This window comes from Ovis canadensis, chromosome 18, assembly GCF_042477335.2.
Source record: "Ovis canadensis isolate MfBH-ARS-UI-01 breed Bighorn chromosome 18, ARS-UI_OviCan_v2, whole genome shotgun sequence".
In the NCBI taxonomy this organism is placed as follows: Eukaryota; Metazoa; Chordata; class Mammalia; order Artiodactyla; family Bovidae; genus Ovis; species Ovis canadensis.
Genome location: NC_091262.1, coordinates 46,549,762 through 46,575,715, shown reverse-complemented (window position 1 = coordinate 46,575,715; position 25,954 = coordinate 46,549,762). Strand labels below are relative to the sequence as shown.

The window sequence follows — 25,954 nt, the reverse complement described above, 5'->3', positions numbered from 1 at the left end:
CCGGGGCCGTCCCGCTAGTCCTGGCTGTGGCAGGGCACCAGCCGCCAGCTCAGAAGCTGGGGGCATTCTTCTGAGCGACACGGTTTCCTGGACGTGCCGGCTCTCGGGTTCCCATGTGGTGTGGGAGGTCTCTCGTGGTGAGCTGAAAGGCTCTGTCCTTGGTCCTGTCACACTGTTGACCAGACGTGTGCATGACTCCAGGTCAGGCGGGAGTGGGAACGTGTGGACCGAGACAGTCAGGGTCCAAGGAACTGTCAGGAGGCTGGCACCGGCTCCGAGGTGGGGAATTTCACGGGGCTCCGAGCCAGAGTAAACGTGTGAGTCCTGACACCTTCAAGGCAGGAGAGGCTCAGCCCCAGGTGTGTGCGTGTGACGGGCACTGGCAGCAGGTGACCTTGGCTGTCTGTGCGAGCAGAGCAGATGGCCTCTTGGACTCTATCATGAGGAGCAGGACACCCTGAATGTGGGAGGTGACAGCCCCCCCCAGTCCCATATGAGGGAATGTGGAGAAGCCACAGCAAGTCCCGAAGAGGGTGTTGATGGGGAAGAGGGGGGACCTGGGTTGTTGCCTCGCTAGACTTGCCTGTGACCTTGAACAAGTGACTTCCACTCTTTTTCTGGGCTAATGCTTTGTCCTTGACAGGCCTCCGTGACCCATGAGAAGGCCTGCTAAACAGAAGGCGCACCAGGGGAGGGCTGGGGGCAGTAGATTGGGCTGGAACGTTAACCCAGTTTTTCAGAGGAAAGAGACCTAGCGGCCCCTTCTCTTGAAGGATTGGGTGAACAGTTGTGATGTGGCTGAGGCTCAGCTGACGCCATCCTCGCCTTCAGGAAGCTGCAGGGTTTGGCAGGCATCAGACAGCAGGATCTCCTTCCTGGGCCCTCCTGGTTTTGGAGTCCAGTTACCTCCATCAAGATATTCCTGCTAATCAGTCAGCCCTGGGTGGAATGAGCAGCTAATTAGCCCTCCAGTTTAACCTGTAATTGCTGCTGGGAGATGTGGAGAGAGCAGGTGATCAGGATTCTCTGCAAGGCAGCCTGGGGTGATGGGAGGGCTGGCGGCAGGGGCAGCAGGGAGGCGGTGGCTGGGCCCTGCCCCTACCCTCATGGCGGGGGAAGCACTGCAGCCCCCACCCCCCCACCCTCCACTGCCCTCCCAACTGCTCAGGCAACAGCATGAGCACCAGAAGCTCAGTGGGCAGGGAGTCGGGGAACTAACGTAGAATGGAGGCCGCCTTCTTGGCTGGGGGGTGCCCGAGCTGAGGGGTGCCCGAGCTGAGCCTCGAAGGCTGTAGGATTCATTTAAAATGTTCTATTTTTCTGATAAATAAAGAAGCCTGTGTGTTCTCCATAGAAAATGTGAGCACTTGGGTGTTTTGCCCGTCAGTCTTTTACAAAATATGTATTTATATCATAATTGGGATCAAACTGTACTTACTGTTTTCTAACCTGCCTTTTGCACTTAATACTACGCCAAGATCATTTTCCCACCATTAAATACTGTTCTGGAATGTGATTTTTAATGGCAGCATAATGTTCCAGCCTGTGTGTGCCCTTGCGTGTTTAACCAATTCTCTGTGGTAGGGTTTGATTGTTTTCCTTGGGGTGTCATCATAAATAATGCTGCGTGAACAAGAGGATATATGTGGAACTGTGATGGGTGGAACAGGTTTGGGGGGAAGAGGGAGGGCCCAGGCTAAGCAGAGGTATGGAGGTGGAGACTTTGGAGTATTTGTGGAATGAGGTGACCAGGAGGTGGGGGGGGGGTGGTGCGGTGCAGGCTGGTCACCGGAAGCCTTTGAGGCCTGCTGAGAAGTTGAGACTTGACTCGGCCAAATCCTGGAGGGAGCCCAGGTCTTTCTTTGCTATCTCCTGCCTCCTCCCGCCTGTTCCTCCAGCGCTCCTGTGGTCCGAGGGGAGGGGGCAGGTTGATGGGGTAGGGGAAGGGCAGGTGAAGTTGGGGTCCCAGATGCCATAGCTTTTGACTTCTCACTTCCTGGTGGGGTTGATGGCATTTAAATCAAGCCTCTCTCTCTGTGGCCAGCCCTGCCCAGGTCTCCTTGCAGGAGGGGCACACACCCCAACTCTGGACACTTACTGACTCCTGAATCAGTGCTACTGGTCACACAGGCCTCCTTTCTGCCCCTACCTAGGTGGAGAGTGGGAGGTGACCCATGACCTTGAAGAGCCAGGGGAAGGAGGCTGGGTGTAGGTGTCTCTTCCAGAAAGCCTCCCTGACCTCTGGGCCCATCTGGTGGCCCTCCCAGCCTGCCCCTCCCTGTGCACGTGTGTTCACCCCAGTAATGCTCACATGCTGGGCGGATGACCCGTGGGTGTGGCTCCTGGGATAATCTTTGCTTGCAGCCCCCAAGCTCCTCTCTAGTTCCTGCGAATGGGCATAGCTGAAGGGCGGATTCTTAATCACTCCTTTTGTTCCTCTTCATCTTTCACATTGCAGACATTTCCTAAGTGCAGCTGTTTGGGGCTGTTTGGTAGGGGACCCAGAGATGAGCTGGTCATGGCCCTGATCCTCAAGGAGCACACAGGCCATGGAGGGGGGCCGGCGGGTGAAGGTGGCCCTTTGGATTATGCCCACTCTGGGGTCAGATTGCCTGGAGTCCAGTCCCAGCTCTGCCTCTCACTGCTGCTGCTGCTGCTGCTAAGTCGCTTCAGTCGTGTCCGACTCTGTGCGACCCCATAGACAGCAGCCCACCAGGCTCCACCGTCCCTAGGATTCTCCAGGCAAGAACACTGGAGTGGGTTGCCATTTCTTTTTCCAATGCATGAAAGTGAAAAGTGAAAGTGAAGTCGCTCAGTCGTGTCCGACTCTTGGCGACCCCATGGACTGCAGCCCACCAGGCTCCTCTGTCCATGGGATTTTCCAGACAAAAGTACTGGAGTGGGGTGCCATTGCCTTCTCCCTACCTCTCACTAATGATGTAAATTCAGGCTATTTACTTGCACTCTCCAGGCCTCAGTCTCTTTCTCAGTAAACATGGAATGTAACAGCATTGACTTTGTGTGGATTAAGTTGGTTAGCACACGTAAGAGCTTAGAGCAACGTCTGGCACATAGTAAATGCTCAGTTAAGTGTAGTCGTCCACTGTAGTACAGTGTGACCGAGGATAAAAGAGAGGGTGGTGGGGAGATGTGCATCGAGAGGCAGGCTCTGGAAAGCCAATAGACGTGGTCGACCCCCTGTCTGGGTGCCCTGTCATCCCTTGAACCCCTCAGCCATCTGCCACCCTTTGTGCGGGTGGTGAGGGGGGGATGGATCAGGCACACCCAAAGGGAAAGGTTCCAGGCCTTCACACAGGCCTTCATACCTCTTAGGTGGGGGTCTGTGGTGTCTGTGCAAATTGGCAAGGGGCAGCTGCCATTTCTGTCTCTGCAGCCTTGGATGCTGGCACTATTGGGGATGGCATGCCCCAGGGTGTTTGGCTTTATCTGACTTTGTTTCTAGTCCATAGTTTTCATAGGTTTCAGGGGGAGAGGAGGTGGTGGGGAAGCAAGATTAAAATTCTTCTTTGAGAAGTTAACAACTTCCCAATTAAAGGATTCTTATTTGTGAGATGCCTCAGAGGCTTTTTCAATCAAGAGGCTCTTCTGAATAATAAAAGTGCTTGAGCTGGGCTTGGAGAGAGACAGAATGGAGCCTGAGCTGCAGAGAAGAGAGTGGGGACACTGAAGATGGGCGCCCACAGCCCTGAGAATGATGGTTGTGTGCGATGGGGCGGGCTGCACCTCCTTCCTGCTCAGCAGTTGGGGGTGTTGGCATGGGGAGGGCAAAGAGCAGGGAACTGTCTTTACTTCCACCCCTTTAGCCTTTAAGCCCCTCTGGCTCCAGCCTGAACCCCACACCCTGGTGCCTTCTACGGGAACCCTCTGTCGTCATCTCTCAGGCCAGGATGGAACTGGGAGGAGGCTGGTATGTGGTGATGACACTTTGTAACCGTGAACATGGCCTGAGCTTGTGCTCAGGAGCACATAGTCTGCATAGGGGGCAGTATCTCTTGGCTTCTGAGACCCTAGGCTCCTGGGTGACATGCTGGGTGTGGTTTTGTAGCTATTAGGTGGGCGTGTCCATCTGCCTTCCAGCCAGGCCCCTGGACTCAGGGCTACCCAGCCGATTTCCTGGGAGGCTAGGTCTGTCCTGCTTGAGGCTGAGTGTGCTGGGTGGCCCAGGAGAGCTGCCTCCTCGGATCCTGCCGGGATAAGCCAACCTCGCCTCCCTGAGCGTCTGGAATGTGAACGCCTCCATTACCTGAGCCCCACTTACAGATAAGGGAGTAGTGAAGCGACCCCTAGACGCAGAGAGGGGTTTTTGCTCAAAGAGCTTCTCTTCCCACAGCCCCCGTGGCTCTCCGGGTGACTGAGCTAAGACGAGCTGGAGGAGACACGGGGCAAGCCTCTCCCCTCAGTGGGTAGTCCAGGCCTTTACTCCAGGCTCCACAGGGTCTGCCTCCGGGAGTTGTCAAGGTCATTCGAGGAGACCCTTACACGGTGGGCCCGCAGTGCAGGCGGTGAGGAGGGGGGTGGGAGGGTTTCCAGCCCACACCTGCTTCTCTGCCCTCCCCCCATGCGTCCTACTTTCTGGGAGCCATCGCGGCGAGGCTGTCTGTGTCAACACCCGGAGCCGCGAGAGCCAGGCCCCTCCAGAAGGCCAGCCGGCCGTGCGTGTGCTCCCCAGTGTGCTGGGTTTCGGCCGATAATTGGGAGCAGGTGATGTGCAAGCTGGGGACAGGGAGGGCCATCCCACAGCCTGGAGAGGGAGGGCAGCAGGGTGGGCACGCTCGTCTACAGACCCTGTCACAGGGGTCATGATCAGGCCCTTTGACCAGGTTGGGAATTGAGAGACTTTGGATTCAAGCTCCAGTGCTGCGGCTGTGTGTGTGGCCTTGAGAAGTGACCCCACCTCTTGGGGCTATCTGTGCCTAGCCATAACTGTGCCTCCCGGTGGCTCAGGTACCAGTGGGGCGGAGGTTCACATGAGGTAGCGTGTGTGAACTGCAGGGCTGGCAGGTCATGTCAGTGGAATGTGGATTTGTGGACTGTGGTTTTTTTTTGGCCAAGCCACACAGCTTGTGGGATCTAATTTCCCTGATCAGGCAGAAATTGAACCCAAGTGAAAGCACGGCATCCTAACCACTGGGCTGCCAGGGAATTCCCTGGACTGTGTCTTAACAGCGCCATTTGCTGGGGCTGGTTCACATCCCAGCCCTGCTGCTTGGGTAAGTGCTTCACTTCTCTTAACCTCAGTTTCTCCATCAGCACAATGGGCAAAATGATGGCTCTTCACAGAGGTGTCTACTTCATCAGTAGGAGACTTCTATCCCCTTCTCTCTGAATCATTTAATGATCCCATCCTTCTGAGTACCCAGTGGTGCTGGGCTTGGTGGCCCCAAAATGAGTAGGTGACACGGTTTCTCCTTTTGGGTAGCAGTGTGAAGTTAGTGGTACTGAGGAGAAATGCTGGGATTCTGAGAAAGAGAAGGAGAGAAGGGTTGGAGAAGTCAGGGAGGACTTCCTGGAAGAGGTGGACCTTAGTGTTAAGGGAGATTTGGGGAAGGAGGCGGGGCAAGGAGGAATGTAGAGACGGTATGGCTGGTTGGGAATAGTGTGAGCAAAAACCAGGAAGGGAGTGGTAATGGGGTTAGGATTGGGACAGTGGGGGGTTGCACTCAGAGCCCAGAGAAGCCCCAGCCCTGGACCCCTGGTGGGGGTGGGGAACTAGGAAGTGGGAGTGGGACAGTTGTCTCCTGATTTGGGGCAGGGGGACAGCAGGCCTGCAGCCTGGATCCCAGCAGAGAGCCTGGCATGGTGCCTGTGGACGAGCAGGGACACGGGTTCACTGTGCACAGACAGGACTCCCCAGACCTCTGGTGGGAAGTATGGCAGCCTTGTGCAAGGCCTGGGAGGAGGCTGGTGGCAGCTACCCAGACTGGCAAGGCCTGTGGAGAGGCCCTGGCTGGAGGTGGTGTCACCCGGAGGGCAGCCTGGATTAAGGAACCAGGGGGTGTGACTTCTTGAGGGCCAAGAGACTGAAAGCTGGAGAAGTGGAAGGGATCTATGGTGGGCTGGGAAGGCCAGGAGAGTCGCTCTTTTTTCAGTTTGGCCGCACCATGCCGCATGTGGGATCTTAGTTTGCCAACCAGAGATCGAACCTGCACTCCTTGTGTTGGAAGCTTGGAGTCCTAACTACTGGACCGCCAGGAAGGTCCAACCAGGAGAGTCACTTTTACCGAGTACCCGCTATGTGCCAGGCCCTCAGTTAGACCCACTCTGAACTTGGGCTTGCACAGCAGCCTAGGGTGGCACTGAGCTCATCCTAGTCAGAGAGGCTAATGACTCACCTGTCCCAGGTCATTTAAGATCGGAACTCCCAACTTTTAGCCTTTTATATGGCCCCACTTCCCCCTAGGACTGTGGGATTTAAAGGTGAGCGTCTCCCAGACTTTCCTGAGTGTGCTCAGTAGAGGGTCACTCAAATATGCAGTCTTCCTCGACTTTGCCTCTCTTGGGGAGACTCAGAGAGGTCAAGGGTGTGTCTCAGTGCCACACAGCACTGAGGCCTGCAGTCGCTGGCTCCTTGGAGAGGAGGTGCTGTGTTCCCCTCCTCTAGAGGGTCTGTTGGCCCCTTCTGGGCCATTTCAGGTTGGAGGTCAGAAGTAATCTTTCTGCCTCATACATATGTCTTCACCACTGAAGGAGGCTTTAAAATCTCAACCCCAGATTAAAACCTATGAGTGCTTCAAAACAATGAAAAATTTCCCTGATAAAAGAGGAGGCACACTCAGGCATGTCCTCAATGAATGGAGTGACTTCTGGGATTAATCCAGGATGTATGGGAGGGCACCCAGCTGGGAAAAGCGCGGGATGGATATTGTAACAAATTGTTTGCTGGTGAGAGGAATAATTCTTAATGTGCACGAGCCACTAGCTGAAGGCACCTTGGCCCTGGTTGCCGTGTCCCTCACTTGCTGGACCTAAACAGGATCTCAGCAGGGCGGCCTTACCTCTAGGTCTCTAGACCTTCACTGATGACCTTCCAGCCCCAGAAGCTAGTCTGAGTGGGAGTGGGTGCTCCCCGAATCTGTCCTTAGATACCCCACCGCAGGGCCTTTGGAGTCCTACCACCTCCCCCTGCTCTGTGCCCTTGGCTAGGGTGCATATGCACGTGTGTGTGTGTTGGGGGGTGGACAAGGGTGTGCTTGCTGAGTGGTATTCCTCCTCCCCTGCTGTGGGGGCCACCTCCTCTTCTCAGACTTCCTGAGTCTCAGACCTGCCCATTCCTCCACCTTAGACCACCCTGGGGAGTCTCTGCAAAGACTTGCTCTTAGGCTGCCTCAGTTTACCTGTCTGGGGCTTGGGCCACTGCCTCTTCCCCAGCTCCCTAGCCTCAGGCATGGTGGCAGGGGAATTGGGAGCTGAGTTGTTCTCCTTGGCCGGTGCTCCCCGCCTCCTAAAGTATCTCTGTGCAGGAACCTGCAGGAACTGGGTTGTGGGGGCCGCCTAAGTCGCTTCACCTGGGGATCAAGGGAGCACGACCACTGATGCACAGATGGCAGACAGGCCTCCTATGCGCCACTCTCCACTCCCAGCCCGGGGCTGACCAGCACATGGGCACGAGCTTGGATTCTGAGTCACACAATTCTGCATTTAGTCCTAGCTTCCCACTTTCCAATGTGGGACCCAGACAACTCCCACAACCTTTCCTGCTTCCTCACAAGAGATGGGGTCTTTGTATCATCTTCATCATCTCATATTTTTGAAAATAAGATCTTATTCACCCACAGAACAGTCCTGGGAGATGGGTCCTGTTATTATCCCCGTTACACAGATGAGAAAACTGAGGCTCAGAGAGGTCAAGTGAGATGCACAGAATGGCAGTGCCAGGACTCCAGCCTTAGTCTCAGATCTGTAACTGCATTATGGAATTGTTTAGAGAAACAGTCCTAGATCATAGTGCTGCTCCACACATCTCATCCCTGCCTGTTCCCTTTTCATAGTAGAAGAGGTGCTGAGACCCTTCAGGGCCTGAGGCAGATGACACTGGGATCGAGGAGCCCTGGCCCACATCTTACTCCTTCTGGCTTAGAGCTTCCCTGTCTCTTCATTCATCCATTTATCCACTCATTCATGTGTTTATAAAATACCTCCTAAGTCCTGGGTGTTATTTCTAGGCTCTGCAGATAGAGGGGAGTTACACAGACTCCACCTGTACTCACGTAGTTTCCATTCTTATGGGAGGGGCAGTGAGCCAAACCTCACATCACTTGTCGTTAGGCAGAGGCAATCCTCTCTCTTTTTTTAAAAAAAGTAAATTTTATGTATTTATGTGTTGGCTGTGCTGGGTCTTTGTTGCTGTGCACAGGCTTTCTCTAGTTGCAGCGAGCGAGGGCTACTTTCCATTGTAGCGCGCGGCCTTCTTATTGCAGTGGTTTCGCTTGTTGCAGAGCCTGGGCTCTAGGGTGTTTGCGCTGCGGCATGTGGAATCTTCTGGGACCAGGGATCAAACCTGTGTCCTCTGCGCTGGCAGGTGGATTCTTAACCACTGGACCACCAGCGAAGTCCCAAACCTCAGATCATTTGAATAGCGCCAGACTGTGATGAAACTGGGAGGGAAGTAAACAGGGCCAAGAAACAGGGAGGGCTGGGGCGGGCTAAGTGACTTTGGAGGGGAAGGGATCCAGGCAGGACTTTCTGAAGAGGTGATTTCAAGTCTGAGAAGAAATGACATTCTAGGGTGGCTGAATGACTAGACCAAGGCCTGGAGATGGGGAGGAGCTGGATGTGTTTGCAGACCAGGAGGAAGATAGCACGCTGGTGGACAGGGAAGGAGGGAGAGGGGAGGCCCCAGCAGAGGTGAGTTTTATTCGGAGAACTGTGGGGAGTGGAGGGTGGAGAAGCTCTGAGAGCGCTAAAGCAGGAGAGTGACAGGATCTGATTTGTGCTTTTCAGGCCCCCATGGGGAGAGAATGGATTAGAGCCAGTGGCAGGGAAAGCAGGGAGCCTGCTGGGGAGACTGGTGCTGGATCTGGAGGAGAGCCAGGGGGTCACAGCGGGGAGGAGGGTGGCCTCTGGATGGTGAGAAATGGGTGGAGGAGGGAGATGCTGGAGATGGGCCCTGCCGTGGGAAGACTGAGTCTGGGTTGGGGGAAGTCAGTCTGGCCTGAGTAGCCTTGTTTTCTGAGATGGGATTCTGGGCCAAGCAGAAGTGTGACGGTCCTCATTTGGACTTCCTTGGTGTGAGATGTCAAGGAGCCATTCACTGGAGGGTCATTTCCTCGGGCTCTGTTGGGACCTCCTGCATGTCTCTAGACCTGGCGCTCTCAAAATGACTTCACATGTCTTATTACACTTGTTCCAAGGTCAAAGGCTTTGCCCTAATACATTGGATCATCCCATTTGCCAAGTCCATTTTTCAGATGAGGAAACTGAGGGGCTCTTATCTCACCTCTGTCTCTGAACTGTACACTGCCTCCCTCTAGACCCCTGGCATCCACGTTGAGAAGAGGGTGTAAGAATCGCAGTGATACTTCAAAGGAAGGTGGCAGGAAAACTCGGGGAGCCCGGCGCCATCTCCTGCTGACGCCTGGGGGTGTGTGTGTGTACAGGAGCATGCGCGTGCGTCAGGCCCATTAACAAACAGAGAAATAAATTAACGAGTATTCAACCCACCAAATGTTCCTTCTGTTCTGTATAATAGAGCACGGGAACATAATTTTCCCCTGGAGCAAATTGCTACAGCTGAACCTGCTCCTCATTTTCCTCCAAAAACTGCTTAAAATTCTGGAACGCTTGTTGATTTCGGGTCCTTTCCCTTTCTGCCTGCTGTCCCCAACCCCCAGGCTGCTTCCTTCCACCTTCCTTGGGCCAGGCCTCAGAGGAGCCAGACTGTCACTGAGCCAAAGTCCCTGCCCTGCAGATGAGAGGATCCTGGGGGCAGTAGCTCAGTCAGGGGGTGGGTTGTGTGTGGGATGGGGGGCTTTTGGGGTGCTGAACAAAACATCCAGGGCTGGCGGAAGGGACCAGCTCCCCACTGACCCCTCCCACAGGTGTGCTGTGTGACCTTGGGCAAGTCACTGCCCTTTCTGGGCTTCAGTTTCTCCTGGTTATAGTGGGGCTGAATGGGTCTGCTATCCCACGGACCACATCTTGAGGTGTACGGAGTGCTGTGTAAGTGGGAGGCACATCCTTCTGAGGATGCCCTGTGCAGAGAATGGGTAAGTGAGTGTTAGTCACTGAGTTGTGTCTGACTCTTTGTGACCCTATGGGCTGTAACCCACCAGGCTTCTCTGTCCATGGGATTCTCCAGGTAAGAATGCTGAAGTGGGTTGCCAATTCCCTTCTCCAGGGGATCTTCCTGATCCAGGGATCGAACCCATGTCTCCTGTGTCTCCTGCATTGGCAGGAAGATTCTTTACCATCTGAACCACCAGGGAAAGGCATGCGTGCCCCTCCTTCTTTCCCCACTTCCAGGCCCTTCTGTGGAGCCTCTGGATTCAGGGACTTTGTCCTGCTTCTGAAATCCTCTAGGGCACTTCTAATTTTCTTAAAGCAAATTAATTTTAATCTGCTTTAATTAAACATGTCTTATAAAAATGTATATTCATTTGTAGCTCTTCTCTCTCTCTCTGCATATCCTGTCATTCAGAGCCTAACCCAGGTCTCCACTTGTAGGTAGCCCCCATAGGGGTGGGAGCCCGAGTTGGGGGAGGCCCTGGCATGTTGACTCCTGGTTGGCCCAGACCAGCCTGAGTTACCTTTGATGCGAGCAGAATAGGGATGTGGGGATCCAGTGCTTAGGAGCCTTAATATTCTGATTTCCTAACCCCAGGGACGACAGAGGATGAGATGGTGGGATGGCATCACCGACTCAAAGGACATGAGTTTGAACAAGCTCTGGGAGTTGCTAATAGACAGGAAAACCTGGTGTGCTGCAGTCCATGGGGTTGCAAAAAGTCGGACATGACTGAGGGACTGAACTGAACTTGTTGAGGCACTTTTTAGGACCTAGGAGGCTGTCTCCACAGAAGTTACATTCTAGCAGAGGAGACAGACATTATACAAGCTGCATAAGCAAAACACATATTGCATTAGATCGTGATAAAGTCAAGGGGAAAAAAACAAACCAGGGAGGAGGGAAAAAGGAAATGTTAGTGGTGAGGGTGTCCCACTGAGAAGATGATTTTTGGTAAAGACCTGAAGAAGGTGAGGAAGCTGCGTGGATACTTGGGAAGAGCAATCAAGACTGAGGGAACAAGGACCCCCAGCGCTTGCCTGGCCTGTAAGAGGGACAGGGAGGAAGCCTGAGCGGCAGGAGGGGCAGGAGAGGGAGAGAGGGGTATGGGGATTGATGTCTGAGAGCAAACGGGGCCAGAACTTGCGGACTATTGTAAGGCTTTTGCTCTGAGTGAGATGGGAGCCACTGCAGCATTTTGACAGTGTGACTTGGGTTTTCAGGGTCCCTCTGGCTGCTGTGTTGAGGACACTGTGGAGGCGGGTGCCCAGGGAGGAGGCTGCTTCAGTAATCCAGGAGAGATGGGTGGTGTCTTGAGCCAAATGGCAGCTGTGCAAACGGTGAGAAGTGGTCAGATCCTGGATCGATTTTGAAGGGAAATCCAGTGAGACTTTCAGATGGTGGATCAGTTATTCTGGGGCAGAGAAAGGGAGAAACTTTTAGAGTTGACCCCACTGGGACTTCCCTGGTGGTCTAGTGGCTGGGACTCCATGCTCCCAGTGCCAATTCATGGTCAGGGAACTAGATCCCACATGCTGCAACTAAAGATCCCGAATACTATAGTCAAGATCAAAGATTCCGAGGACTGCAACTAAGACCTAGTGTGGCCAAATAAATAAATATTAAAAGAAGAAAATAGAGAGTTGACCCCATGGTTTTTGGCCTCAACAGCTGAGCATATGGGAGTGTAACTACTTTTGAAATGGGGACGTGGGCAGGATCAGGCTTGGGGTAAAACAAGGCACTCAACTGTGGTCATGTGAAATTTGATGTACCTGCTAATTGTCTAGGAGGGGTGTCAAGTTGGTAGCTGGTGACTGTTTTAGGCTAAATGATGGCTCCCAAAGACATCCATGACCTAATCCCTAAAACTTGTGGAAGTTAGCTTATATGGAAAACGTCTTTGCATATGTGATTAAATTAAAGATTTTCAGATGGAGAGATCATTCTGCATTGTCTGGGTGGGCCCCAAATGCAATCACTAATGTCCTTATAATGGGGAGGCAGTTTGACTACAGAGAGGGGAAGGCTGTGTGACTACACAGGCAGAAATTGGAGTGATGTGGCCACAAGCCAAGGAATGCCAGTGGCCCCAGAAGCTGGAAGAGGCCAGCTATGGATTCTCCCCTACAGCCTTCGGAGAGGACCAGCCCGGCTGACACCCTCACTTTGACCCAGTGAAACTAGTTTTCGAGTTCTGACCTCCAGCACTGTGTGAGAATAAATTTCTAATTCACCAAGTTTGTGGTAATTTGTGGCAGCAGCCCTGGGAAATGAATACAGTTGTAACGGGCCTAGAGAGTCTGTGAAGCACCCTCCGTGTTCCAGGGTACTGTGTGTCCCCTCCTGTGGGGTGTGAGGTCAGAAACCCCACAGTGATGGGGTCAAATCTCCACTGCGATGATCGCATTGACAGTAATGATGATAATATTTTCATGTACCATTTTCCCGGCCCTTGAGAGCTGAGTAAATCTTGAACATTTGCTCCTCGTGATCCCTCTGCAACCAAGACTGGACTGGGGGTTGGGAAGGACTGGGGTGAATCCCTGCAATGTGTCAGGCCCAGAGCCTGGGCTTTGTTCCTCTGTGTTATCTCAGAGAAAGGTGACAAGGCCCATCTCCGTGGAGAGGGTGCAGGGAAGGGACTGAGTCTCTCCAAGGTGGTGGGAACCCCTCACCTGGCTAGCCTAGATTGCTCCTCTGAGCAGAGGCCTTAAGAGCTCGGCTCTGGGGCCAGCTTGCCTGGCTTTGCATCCTGGCTCCTCCACCTGTAAGCCATGTGGCCTTGGCTCTGCCTCAGTGTCCTGTCTGAAAAATGGGTATATTGGTGGTGCTGGCCTCATAGGGTCATTGTGAGGCTTGAAAGTGAAAGTGTTAGTCACTCAGTCAAGTCCAACTAGTTGCTTAGTCCTGTCTCTTTGTGGCCCCATGGATGGTAGCCTGCTAGATTCCTCTGTCCATAGAATTTTCCAGGCAAGAATACTGGAGTGGATTGCCATTCTCTTCTTCAGGGGATCTTCCTGATCCAGATCAAACCCAGGTCTCCTATATTGCAGGCAGATTCTTTTATTGTCTGAGCCACCATTGTGAGGCTTAAGTTATTATTAATACATGTAAACATGTAAAATGCTTAGAACATGTCAGATCTTAACCCTTAGGCCATGGTGGAGGTGGGGGCAGTCAGGACTGTGGTGGAAGGAGCTTTGCAGTCCCCAGTTCTGGGTTCCATCTCAGCTCCCCCATCTCAGCTGTGCGATTTTAGATGCTTGATTTTGTCCTGTTAACACCTGCTGCTTGCAGGACTGCTGGGAGAAGGATTTGGTAGCTGATGGGTAAAGGGCCTGCTAGTTGGGCCTCCAAGCTGAGGGCTTCCCAGGGCTAGCTCTCTACCCTCCTTGCCCCCAAAGCCCTGGGTTGGTGACCCATCCCCAGCCCGCCTCCACTGTGAGCAGATTCTGCCTCAGGGCTTATATGGCAGCAGTGGGTACATGGATGAGCAGTGCGCTGGTTACTCTCTGATGGCCTTGGGTGGGGCAGGGAGGGTGGCCAGGCAGCCAGAGTGAGGCCTTAGTGTACCGGCTAGCACGCTGAGGCTGCGTGCTGTGGCTGTGGCTTCCTCCGCAGCACCTACGTAGTCAGGCCTCGTTAGACTCTGCAGAGAAGACATGTGGTGGTATTTACAGCCAAAATCTTCATCCCCATAAAGGGAGGCAGGGGTAAGGGTTGGGAGGGGGAGGGAGGGGCCAGACTTTTTGATAATGTCATAAATGGAGACTGTCTCCCTGGAAACAGTGGCGGTAGTGGCGGCCACAGGCTGACAGATGTGCACGCCGTAGTATGGGCCCGTGGTGGCAGTGGCAAGGACATTGGGAGGGATGGATGGGCTGTAACTCAGCAAGCCTGGGGCTCAGGGACAGCCGGCTATGCTAATGAGGGCATGGCGGGGATGCTGATGGAGGGATAGGGGCTTGGAACTGGGTGTCCAGGGGGACAATGGGTGCCTGCTGCTGCCCAGAGTTTGGGGGAGACCCTCCAGCCTCTGGCTTCTGGCTCAGGACCAACCTCAGAGCCAGGCCAAGCTGGCAGGGAGATGTTTTCAGGGTCAGGGGCTTTCCCTTACTTTTTAGCAATGGGCACTCAGAAGACCAGCCACACAATTGTTGTTCTAGGCCTGGAGGGGCACAGACATAGGGCAGAGTGCTAGAGAGCCTCGGCTCAGGCTGTGGGAGGGCATATCACAGGAAGCAGGGAGTCTGGTGTGAAGGAGGAGATGACTGGGGAGGCTCGGTCATGCCTGGTATGGAGGGTCCTGTTCAGGGCTGAGTGTGGTGGGTCCCAACTGCCAGAGCTTCCAGGGCCAAGGATTTACCTAAATTGTCTTGTTTCAGAGAGAGTGAGGAACTAGTCTTCAGCCACCCAGTCACTGGTGCTCCAGCCTGGGTCTCCACCTGGGCCCACTGGGACTCTAACAGGAAGTGGAAAGCAAGGAGGGACTGGGACCTGGAAGATGGTAGGCTCAGGGGCTGCACTGACTGTCCAGAAATCTCTGAGGGGTCAGAGCCTTTTCCCTGGACCCTGACCTGCAATGGCCACGGACTGCCCCATGGAGAGCCAGGTCAGGGAGAGGGATAGCAATTAGAGCGTCAGGTGGACAGGCTGCTTTGGGTGGTAGTGAGTTTGCTCTCATCAGAAGTGTGCAAGCAGGGACTTAATGGCCATGGCCAAGGAGAGTGAAGGAGGAGTTCCTGATGGAGAAAGGGTTGGGTTCGAGGCTTGTCCTTCTAGGCCCGAGGCACAGTCCTCCTGGGTTCTAGGAGATCAGATGGCCCCTGAGATGACTGTGGGGCCTGTGGCTCTGCCTCTCTCACAGCACACACTGCACCTGAGTCCCAGCCCAGGCGATGGGAGGCCTGAGTCCTAATGCCAGCTTGTCTCTGATTTGCTCTGTGACTTCAGACGGAGCCCTTGGCCTCTCTGGGCAGGGACAAGGAGCACTGAGGCTGTGGGCTGGGAGCTGCTGAGGAAGAACCTTAGGGCCTGATGCCAGGCACTGACGCTAGCCCCTCTTGGCCACTTTCCTCTGCAGACAGCTGGACCCAGGGCAAGGGGGAGGCTAGGATCCCAGGAGTGCCCATCGGTGATCCTTGTGACCAGAGTCAGGGCTCAGCCCGGGTCAGGAAATTTCCTTTCATCTGCCGCTGCTGAGTGGCCATCAGCCCCCTGACCTGTTGGCCCGCTGCTCTCATTACCAATACCAGAGGCCTGAACGGGTGGCAGATGGACTGCGTGTGTGGTGGGTGCTCACCCTTTGGCTCCTGGGACTGTGTGTATGAGCGTGTGTGTGTGGATGTGCGTGTGCACTAGGTGAGGACAGTGGGAGCTGGGCTCCTGCAGGAGGCCCCCCAATCTCTGGCATCCGCAGGGGTGTGAATAGAATCGGGTAGCAGCTCTCCTTGATTCTGAGGTGCCATCTAAACTGGAAGGTGCTTGAGGGACAGCAGGCCCTGGGTGAGGTGGGCAGGGGGCTGGAGGGTTTGGCTGGGGACAGAGTGGGCATGAGGAGGGGAGAAAGACCTGTTGGGCATAGCCATAGTTTCAGGGGAGTGAAGGCCCACACTTCCCTGCCCATTTGAGGAACCAAGAAAACTTTCTGGGAAATGGAGGCACCCTCCCTGCACACTCTCACCACCTCCTAGACTGCGCCTCCACAGCCTCCAGCTCCCCTTGCCCATCCTCCCCAAGAAAGGGCGTGGGCCAGCTTGCAGCCCTTGGATCTGCTGGGGCAGTCAGCAGAGCTGCTCTGGGTGGGCGGGGCTCCGGGTGGGGTTGGAGATGCTCCCAGAACTCATGACCCAGTGACCCCCTTGGAGCCGTGGAGGTGTGGGTTTGAGCAGGGATATTGTGCCTGAGGGCTGGCAGGAACCCGAGGGGTGCTCTCAGAATTTAAGGGAGGGCTGGTGGGGCCTGGAGACAACTGTGTAGGCAGGACAGACAGGGTCTCTGAGCCCAGGGAGAGCAGATGTGCCTCAGGCAGTTTCCTGGGTGAGTGTAAAGGAGGGGAGCTCTGCTCCGCGCAGGGTTTCTGGGGGGCTGCGTGGCCACAGGTGAGTTTCCAGGACTGTGATGTGGGGGCAGAAGCCCATATTCTTTTTTTTTTTTAATATTTTATATTGGAGTATAGCCAACCAGGGTCTTCCCTGGTAGCTCAGCTGGTAAAGAATCCGCCTACAATGCAGGAGACTCTGGTTCAATTCCTGGGTCAGGAAGTTCCCCTGGCAAAGGGATAGGCTACCCACTCCAGTATTCTTGGGCTTCCCTGGTGGCTCAGACGGTAAAGAATCCACCTGCAATGTGGGGGACCTGGGTTCGATCGCTGGGTTGGGAAGATCCCCTGGAGAATGACAACCCGCTCCAGTATTCTTGCCTGGAGAACCCCCATGGACAGAGTAGCCTGATGGGCTATAGCTATGGGGTGGCAAAGAGCTGGACATGACTGAGCAACACAGCACCGCAGCATAGCCAATTAGGGCTTCCCAGGTGGTGCTAGTGGTACAGAACCCGCCTGCCAATGTGGGAGAAGTAGGAGACTCTGGTTCGATCCCTGGGTCGGGAAGATCCCCTGGAGGAGGCATGGCATCCCACTCCAGTATTCTTGCCTGGAGAATCCTATGGACAGAGGAGCCTGGCGGGTTGCAGTCCATAAGGTTGCAATGACATGACTGAAGCAATCTGGCATGCATAGCTGATTAACAGTACTGTGATAGTTTCAGGTGCACAGCAAACTGACTCAGTCATACATATACGTGTATCCATTCTTCCCCAAACTCCCCTCCTATCCAGGTTGCTGCAGAACATTGAGCAGAGCCCATGTGCTGTACAGGAGGTCCTTGTTGGTTGTCCATTTTAAATATAGTAGTGTGTACATGTTGATGTCAAGCTCCTGAACTATCTCTTCTCCCCATCCTTCACCCTTGGTAACCGTAAGTTCGTTCTCTAAGTCTTTGAGCCTGTTTCTGTTTGGTAAACAAGTTCATTTGTATCATTTCTTTTAAGATTCTGTATATAGGTGATATCAAACGATATTTCTCTTGCTTTGTCTGACTGACTTCACTCAGTATGACATTCTCTCGGTCCATCCATGTTGTAGCAAATGGCATTCTTTTTCACGACTGAGTAATATTCCATTATATATATATGTATCACATCTTTATCCATTCCTCTGTTGATAGATGTTTAGGGTGCTTCCATGTCTTTGCTTCTGTGAATAGTGCTACAATGAACTCTGGGATGCCCAAATCCTCTTGGACCATGTTTTTCTCTGGATATATGCCCAGGAGTGGGAGTGCAAGGTAGGAGACCATATTCTTAAAATCCTCATTCTCCTGGTCTGCGTGACCTGAAACAAGCGCCTTTACCCTGTGTGTCGTGGTACAGTAGTAGTTCAGTCCCCTACGGCCATTTGTACTGGAAGGTGCTGGAGAATTGCACGTCCTTCCTGCACAGAGTCAGGGACTGATGCACCCGCTCCACGGGTGGTGGGTGGGTGGGAACCAGGCTCAGTCTGGCTTGCCTCTTTTCAGATCTCACCTAGTAGCTGTCACTCAACTTTGTTGTGACTAGCCTCCTCACCTGTAAAGTACATTGGGTAGGATGACCTCTTGGGGCTCTTGTGCCAAGATTAAGAGTCCATTCTGTCAAGCCCTGCATGTAGTATGTGCTCATTAAACGTAGGTCGTCACTGTTATAACATCGGAACTGGAAGTGCTCAGAGCTCCAAGCAACCCCTTGCCCCCACCAGCCTGCCCCCTGCATGCTCTGTCATTCTGTCTGTGCCAGAGCCTCCCAGGGACAGTGTCCAGGGCTCCATGAGTCCTCAGTAGTCACAGGGATGAGCCTATAGCTCAGATGTGGAGACTGAGGCCTCAAAGGAAGAGGGTTACTGCAGAGACCTGGGCTCTGAGAGCAAATGCCCAGGAACCAGGTGAGACTGAGTGGGTATAAGGTTGGGGGCTAGTAGGAGGGGAGGGAGAGACCGAAACCCACTCCTCTGGCCCCCAAGCCCTACAGTCAAAACTGGTTCCTGCTAATTAGCAACTTAATGAACCATGCTACGGAGCTCCCCTAGCCTGCTCCCAGACAGATAATTACAATGAATTTTTTGGCTTTTTGGGAGCAGCTGGAGGTGGTAGGGGAGAGGGCTTTTCTGGCTTTTTTTGCTGTCCACAGAGATTTTCAATCCTACCCACTCTCATCTCGTTTGGAGAAGGAAAAATAATGTGTTAATGGACCTTTTCTGCAGCTGAGAGGGACAATTTATGATAGAAGTGACAAACTTCATTTTAATGAGAGGCAAATTCTACTTTATTTTAAACGGCAGGTTTTCCTCTTCACCAGTGGCTTTTAGGCATTGAAAGTGGAAGCCGAGGTGTCAGGTTGTCAGGACCTGGGGCAGGCTGACTGTTCAGGGAGGCCTGGGCCGAGGCTCTCAATTCTGCCTCACCGGCTCCCCTGTTCATGTGCATCCTCTCCTGTTAGGGGTGTGCTTTGTTGTTCACTCATCAAGTTGTGTCTGACTCTTCGCAACCCCATGGACTGCAGCCCGCCAGGCTTCCCTGTCCGTCACCATCTCCTGGAGCTTGCCCAAGTTCATGTCCGTCGAATTGGTGACATCATCCAACCATTTCATCCTCTGTTGCCCTCTTCTCCTCTTGCCATCAATCTTTCCCAGCATCAGGGTCTTTTCCGATGAGTCGTCTCTTCACATCAGGTGGCCGAAGTATTGGAGCTTCAGCTTCAGCATCACTCCTTCCAAAGAATATTCCAGGGTTGATTTCCTTTAAGATTGACTGATTTGATCTCCTTGCTTTCCAAGGGATTCTCAAGAGTCTTTTCCAGCACCACAGTTTGAAAGCATCAATTCTTCAGCTCTCTGCCTTCTTTTTTGTCCAGCTCTCACATCTGTACATGACTACTGGAAAGACCATAGCCTTGACTGTATGGACCTTTGTCAGCAAAGTGATGTCTTTGCTTTTTAACACACTGTCTAGGTTTGTCATAACTTTCCTGCCAAGAAGCAGTCATCTTCTAATTTCATGACTTCAGTCACCATCCACAGTGATTTTAGAGCCCAAGAAAAGGAAATCTGTCCCTGCTTCTAAGGGGCGTGCTTGTGGGCTCCATTTATGGATCAGGACAGGGAGGTCAAGAGAAGTTAAAAGACTTGCCCCAAACTGCTCTGGAATTTGAGGGGTTGGTGAGTGATCTTTGAACCTGGGCTATCTGACACCAAACTCCATGCTGTTACTACTCCATCTTGCTGTCTGACTCTAGGGGTGAGGGAGTGCAGCCAGAGTGGGGCTGTCTGCCCAGGTCACTCCCAGAGACAGTGAGGGCAGGTAGGAGAAGCTAGCAGAGCCTCCTGGCTACTGGGCAGCTGTTGCTGCTAAGTCACTTCAGTCGTGTCTGACTCTGTGCGACCCTATAGATGGCAGCCTACCAGGCTCCTCTGTCCCTGGGATTCTCCAGGCAAGAACACTGGATTGGGTTGCCATTTCCATCTCCAATGCTTGAAAGTGAAAAGTGAAAGTGAAATCACTCAGTCGTATCCAACTCGTAGTGACCCCATGGACTGCACCCTACCAGGCTCCTCCATCCATGGGATTCTCCAGGCAAGAACACTGGAGTGGGTTGCCATTGCCTTCTCCAGGGCACCTGGGGTCAAACTGATCTAGTCTCCTCTTTCTGCACAGAGGATACTACCTGAATGGTGACCTTTGCAGGTCTGGAGGCAGGGCCTGCAGTAGAGGTGGGCAGCCCATCTTTCCAGTGGCCCCTGAATTGGAGTATGGGATTACTCTGAGGATCCTGGCACCAGATCTCGGAGCCTGGCTGGAGGGGATGATCCAGTTTACTGCACAGAGAGAAACTCAAGGCCAGAGAGGGCAGGCAGCCTGCCCGACCTCCACAGCTTTTCAGGGCCAGAGCTGGGATGGGAGCAGGTACCCTGTAACCAGGATGCAGAGTTGAGCCCATAATCTTCCTTCCTGAGTTATTGCATCTGTGCAATGGGCCCAACAGTATCCTGTTCACAGGCAGGCAGAAGAGTGGCAGTGCCTTCTGGGCTCCCTGCCAGCCCCTTGGATGTCTTGGGCCGCAATCCAAGGCTTCTGGCCCAGCTTCTGGGGCCCTGAGACGGAGCCCCGCAGCTCCTCCTCAGAGGTCTTAGCTCTTGTCTTTAGAGCCTGGAGAAGGTCTTTGAGGGTGGAGCAGGGTTGGGGCTTCCTTTCTATCCTCTGAGAACTGTCAGTGGAGAAGCCCAGGGCTAAGAAATCACGACTCTTTGTTTTCTAGGTCAGAGGATCTATTGCAGACCCCCTGCCTTCCCCTCCTGCCTCATATGGGACAGTGGGATTTGTGAGGATTCATGGGCTGTGGGCTAAGTACACAGTGACTCCACTCAGTGCCCAGAGTCCGACCCCACCTGCCTTTCATCACTGGTGACCTTGGACAGGTTCCCATTTCCAGTGGAGAAAGTGGGTTAAAATCCTCCTCCTGCTGGGATGGTGGAGGGGGTAAATACAGCCACAGAGAATCCGCCTGCGATACAGGAAATGCAGGAGCTGCAGGTTCAATCCCTGGGTCAGGAAGATCCCCTGGAGGAGGAAATGGCCACACACTCCAGTATGCTTGCCTAGAGAATCCCATGGACAGAGGAACCTGGTGGCCTACAGTCCAAGGGGTCGCAAAGAGTTGGACACAACTGAGCAGGCAGGCATAGTGTTGTAATTAGTTGGTGCTCAAGAGTGGTGGCAGATGTAAGGTTCCCAGAAGCATGAGATCTTGGAATCTTCAATGTCTCCACCTGGAAAATAGGGCCCATCAGGGTCTTGGAATTAAACCCAGGAACCTTTGGAGTTCCTGGGTCTTGAATGTCAGGAGGTTGGAGGGGATCCTAGGGGCCCCTGGCCCAACTCTGGAAGGGGGGTTTCTCCTTCCCTAGGGCTGTGATGCTGTCATCCCACCTCTATTTGGCCTCATCCTCTCTCTGACCTTGTCTCCCCCACCAAGTGCCTGCAGGTGAGGAGACGTTGTGTTGCAGGTGGGATGGAGTTCAGCTCTCTGGGTGACGAGCCCAGGGAAGGGTCGCAGTCCTCACCTGGGAGCCTTAAAGTGGGACCAGCTCCTTTCTTCAGGGCCTACTCCCCTGAATGGCCAAAGCAGAGGGTGCAAGGTGGCGGGTGTCTGGGCTCTCTCTGGCCCTGGGAGGCAGTCTTCTGGGCCAGAGAGGGAGCTCCAGCCTCCTGTGTCCCTGGCCAGTCTAGGGGCTCAGAAAGGGCCTGCTGCCTCCTGCCCAGGTGAAGAGGATGACTTGTTCCTAGGGAAGAGTTCCAGGGTCTGAGGTCAGGCTTGGATCTGAATCTACCCATCCTGGGTGTGACTTCTGAGAGCCTCAGTTTCCCCATCTGTGGGGAGTGATAGAAGGCAGCAATGACCTGCTCTTCTGGTCACGCCCACTCCAGCTGAGGAGCACCAAGGCTTGTTTGCTTCCTGGGATGCAGGCCCCAAGTTGCATGTCCCTCCATCCCAGAGAGTCCTATCTCAGAAGGTCCCTGGGAGGAACTCAGCTCCTCAGTTTGCCATATTTGACCCCAGATCCCAGCCCCACCGTTAAGCAGAGTGTGATTGTGGGCACAAGTCACTAGCCTCTGTGAACTTCAGTGTCTCCACCTGGAAAATAGGGCCCATCAGGGCCTTGGAATTAAACGAGCTCATGTATGTTGCACACTGAGTGCTGAGTGAGCACGTAAGGAAAGGCAGGTTTTATGTGAGGTGCCTGGCACATAGGAGGTGCTGGGTGGTGGTAGCTATTTCAGCTCCTCCCTGGCCCCCTCTTCCCAGGGACCATCTCTGCTCATGGTGTGAGGTGGAGAGGGGGCACAAGGCAAGTGGACGACAGTGGTCCAGCACTGTTGGGTGTAGTCGCTGCCCACCACGGGTGGGGAAGGGGCTGAGGACCTGGCTTCTGATTCTCCCGCTGTGGTAATCTCCCTGCCTCCCTCCATGCCTATAGTTGGCTTTGACATTGTCCAGTCCAAGGCTGGGGTACGATGAGGTAGGAGAGGGATTTCTCTCACAGGAAGGTACCCCTCCTTGACCGCTTGCTGACCCTGGCCTTTTTGTTGGCCAACAGATCTCCCAAAACACGTGCTATGAGCTAGAGAGAGGAAGGAGAGAGGCCCAAGTCATGGGGGAGCCCGAGAGGTCACAGAAGCCTGCTTGAAAGAGCGGCCTCGGGGGGACTTGAAGTGGTAACTGGGTAGAAGGGAGGGCGGACCCTTTGGCAAGTGGTCCAGCGAGAGCGAAGCCCTGGAGGTGGGAATGGGCCACATGCGGTTTTGGCTTCCCTTGGAGCTCTTGCCGCATTTCTGCTCATCCCAAGGCTAGCTTTAGCGTGGTCCCTCTGGAGGCCTTTGCTGAGTTTATGGCAGCTGGGGTTGAGGGAGAGGGGGACTTCCTTCTCTGAGCACCACTCTGCCATGGACAGCCTCCTCTGTTCCTGCCGGGATGGTGCTGAGTGGTCATCAGCCCCTAGCTCAGCTCTGTGGCCCTGAGCCTGGCCTGGGTCAGAGATCATAAACTGTCCCCGAGAGCACTGGGAGCTAGGGAAGGATCTTGAGCAGTTGAGGCCTGGATGAAAGCAGGGTTTGTGGAGGAGGGACAGGGCAGGAAGACACCTGCAGTGATGGGGCTGCAGCTGGCAGAGAGAATTCTCTGGCAGAGGAAAGCAGTGCCCACACACTGCTGCCTTGCCCTCCCTACTTGGCTGCGGTGCTCTATCTGACCTGAGTGAGGAATGAATCGAGGGTGTAGATCACCCTGGTGAGGTGGGCATCAATTTCCATTAAAAGGCTGGGCCATGAATCTCTCTCTCTCCTGGTGTCCTCTGACAAGACTGGCCCCGGTCTTGGCTGGAACAGGGTGGGGAGCAAAGGAGGAGGGATGGGACAGAGCTGGGGAGGTGGGATGGGGGTAGAGTCCCCTTCCCCCACCTACTCCTTCCCTCCTTCCTTCTACATAGGACGCTTGTGTCCCTGCCACTGACCAGCCTGCTCCTCACTGTCCGCATGAAAACTTGAGTTCTCCTTCCACAGACCTGGTTCTCCTTCGTGGCTTTCCCCACCGTTTGTATTTATTGCCCCATTTGTTTAATGTGCTGCTCCCCTGTTCACAGCTCTGTCTCCAGAGCTCAATGACTACTTGTTAAATGAAAGGTAGAAAGAAAAACTCAGTGGACTGCTGGCTTAGGCAGACCCCCACGCTCAGGGAGCCCCCAGCCTGGGAGAAGAGGAGGAGACAGAGGAAGTGGGTACCCCTGGGAATCTGCTTCCACCCCTTTGAGGGAGGGTGGGGGGAACAGGTGTTGAAATCCAGCAGGGATGGAGGCAGGAGCGGTCCAGGAGGCTGGGGTGCAGGTGGGTGGGGTGCAGGTAGGTTGGGTGCACGGGACAGTGAACGATCACAGGCTGGGGCAGGGCTCAGGCTGTTAAGGGCCAGAGGTGGCCCCACTGGCAGCGGGTGAGGCCACGTGTATTACTCTGTCATAAACCCTGGAGTCCTCTGCCCTTCTCTGAGCCATCTGCCACACCTCTGGAGCAAACCTTCCAACCCTTTCGTGGGTTGTTTGTGTGTTTATGCCCCTACCTCTATAGAAAGACTTGTATGGCTGTTCCTTGGTTTAGCTTCAGGCATCACCTAGTGAGTTTTACTAGCTGAGGATTTAGCTCCCTTTGACCACCATCCCCCTGCTTCCACCCCAGCTTCCCAGCTGAGCCACACAGAATACTCTGATTACTTTTTATTTCTTGACAGCTCTGTTTTTCCTGGAGTTTTAAAACTATCTTCTTGCAGGGTTGGAGGGGTGGGAGGGATTAGGGTTTTATTCTTTAAAATACTTACCACTTTTTCAATTCCCAACTCTCCCTCAGTTGGGTAAATCTCCTTTCAATATAAATAAAACATGTAAAGTCCTCTATCAATTTCATCCTTTTGGAAAAATTTCTCCTTGAGCCTTCTCACCTGCTCCAGTTGGGTTTATTTAGATGCCTGTTGTGCTTCAGGCATACCCGGACGGCCCTTCTCCATAATTCAGATTCCTTTCACCTCTCTCGGATTGCATCTCTTGCTTCCCTTCTTTAGTTGACACTCTCATTTTGGTGAACGCGTCCTCCAATAGCTTCCAGAAAAGGTGGGTCGGAAGTATATGTTTTGAGACCTTGCACATCTGAAAACTCTTCTGCCTAAATCTTGATTGATACTCTGGCTGGGTATAGAATTCCGCATGGAGATCTTTATCCCCAGAATTTTAATGGGGGCCCTTCCTTTGACGTCGTTCCTTTAACGTTGCTTACGGTGCTGGTGTTGAGGTTTCCACAGCTGCTCTGGCGTCCATTCTGAGCATCCTACCTGAGATTTTCTTTCTAGAAGCCTGTAGGGCCTTCTCTTTCCCTCCACGTTCTGAGAACTCACTGTACGGGGCCTTGGTGAGGGTCTGATGTTTTAAGCTGGAAGTTCGTGTTCTTCAGTTCTAGGAAAGGTTTTGATTTACTCTTTTATGCCTGACCTCTGTTTTCTCTGTTCTCTCTCTCTGGAACTCCACCCAGCCACACATTGTGTTTCCCAGAGGGACCCCTAACCTCCTCATCTTTTCCTTCCTTGGACACATTGCTTTACCCTTCTGTCCCTGTTTCTGGGAGACCTCTTCTGTGTTGTTGTTCTACCCTTCTAATAAGGTTTTTAAAAAACATTTATTTATTGACTTATTTTGGGCAGTGCTGGGTGTCTGTTGCTACACATGGGCTTTCTCTAGTTGTGGCTGGTGGGAGCTGCTCTCTAGTTGTTGTGCATGGGTGTGTCTCCTCTTCCTGCAGAGCACAAGCTCTAGGGCACACGGGCTCAAGTAGCTGTGGTGTGCAGGCTTAGCTTCCCTGTGGCATGTAGGATCTTGGTCTGGAGATCAGGGATCAAACCTGTATCCCCTGCATTGACAGGTTGATTCTCAATTGCTGGACCACCAGGGAAGTTCTCTAATAGAGTTTTTGATTTCTGCTGTATAAATTTTAAATTTCAAAGATTCTCTTTTATTTGCTGAATGTTCTCTTTAAAATATGTTGCATCCAACTCTTGTTTTGTGGATATTTTATTTCTAAGGATAATAATAGTTCTCTCTCTTTTTAAAGTTTCCTTCTATCTGCATTGCTGATTTCCTTCAAGTTGGCTTTCTTTCACTCTCTCTCTGTTTTTTTTTTTTTTTTTTACTTGTTTGGGACTTGGTCTTTCCTATTAGAGATTTCCTCAGTTAATTCACTTGGCAAAATTTTTGGAGTCACTGCCCTGCACCAGCTTCATTCTGCAGCCCTGAACAAATGGTCAAAAGTCCTCAAGCTGATGGAGCTGATGTTCAAGCGTCTGATGATGCTTGTTTGGTAGCTCTTATTTAGCACTGGGACAATAAAGGCTGATTGGTGTCCCTCGTGTGGGGGCAGTCTCACTAACTGTGGCTTCACTGTGCTGGTTCACTGGAAGCCCTGATGGCAAGGCCTCCTGGAAGTGAGTCAGGGAGGAAGGCTGGAGTCGAGACCTGAAATCCACCTACTCCTTCAGTGTTTAGTAAGGGTTCCCTGCCACCAGCCCCACGGCCTGGTGTCTCCCAGT

At 53.3% G+C, this 25,954-nt stretch overlaps 1 protein-coding gene across 2 annotated transcripts in view; it reads left to right on the top strand.

The window, feature by feature from the left end:
• The window catches only part of LINGO1 (leucine rich repeat and Ig domain containing 1), a 214,037-nt gene that overhangs the window by 26,143 nt on the left and 161,940 nt on the right, over positions 1-25,954 (top strand). The window lies entirely within an intron of this gene.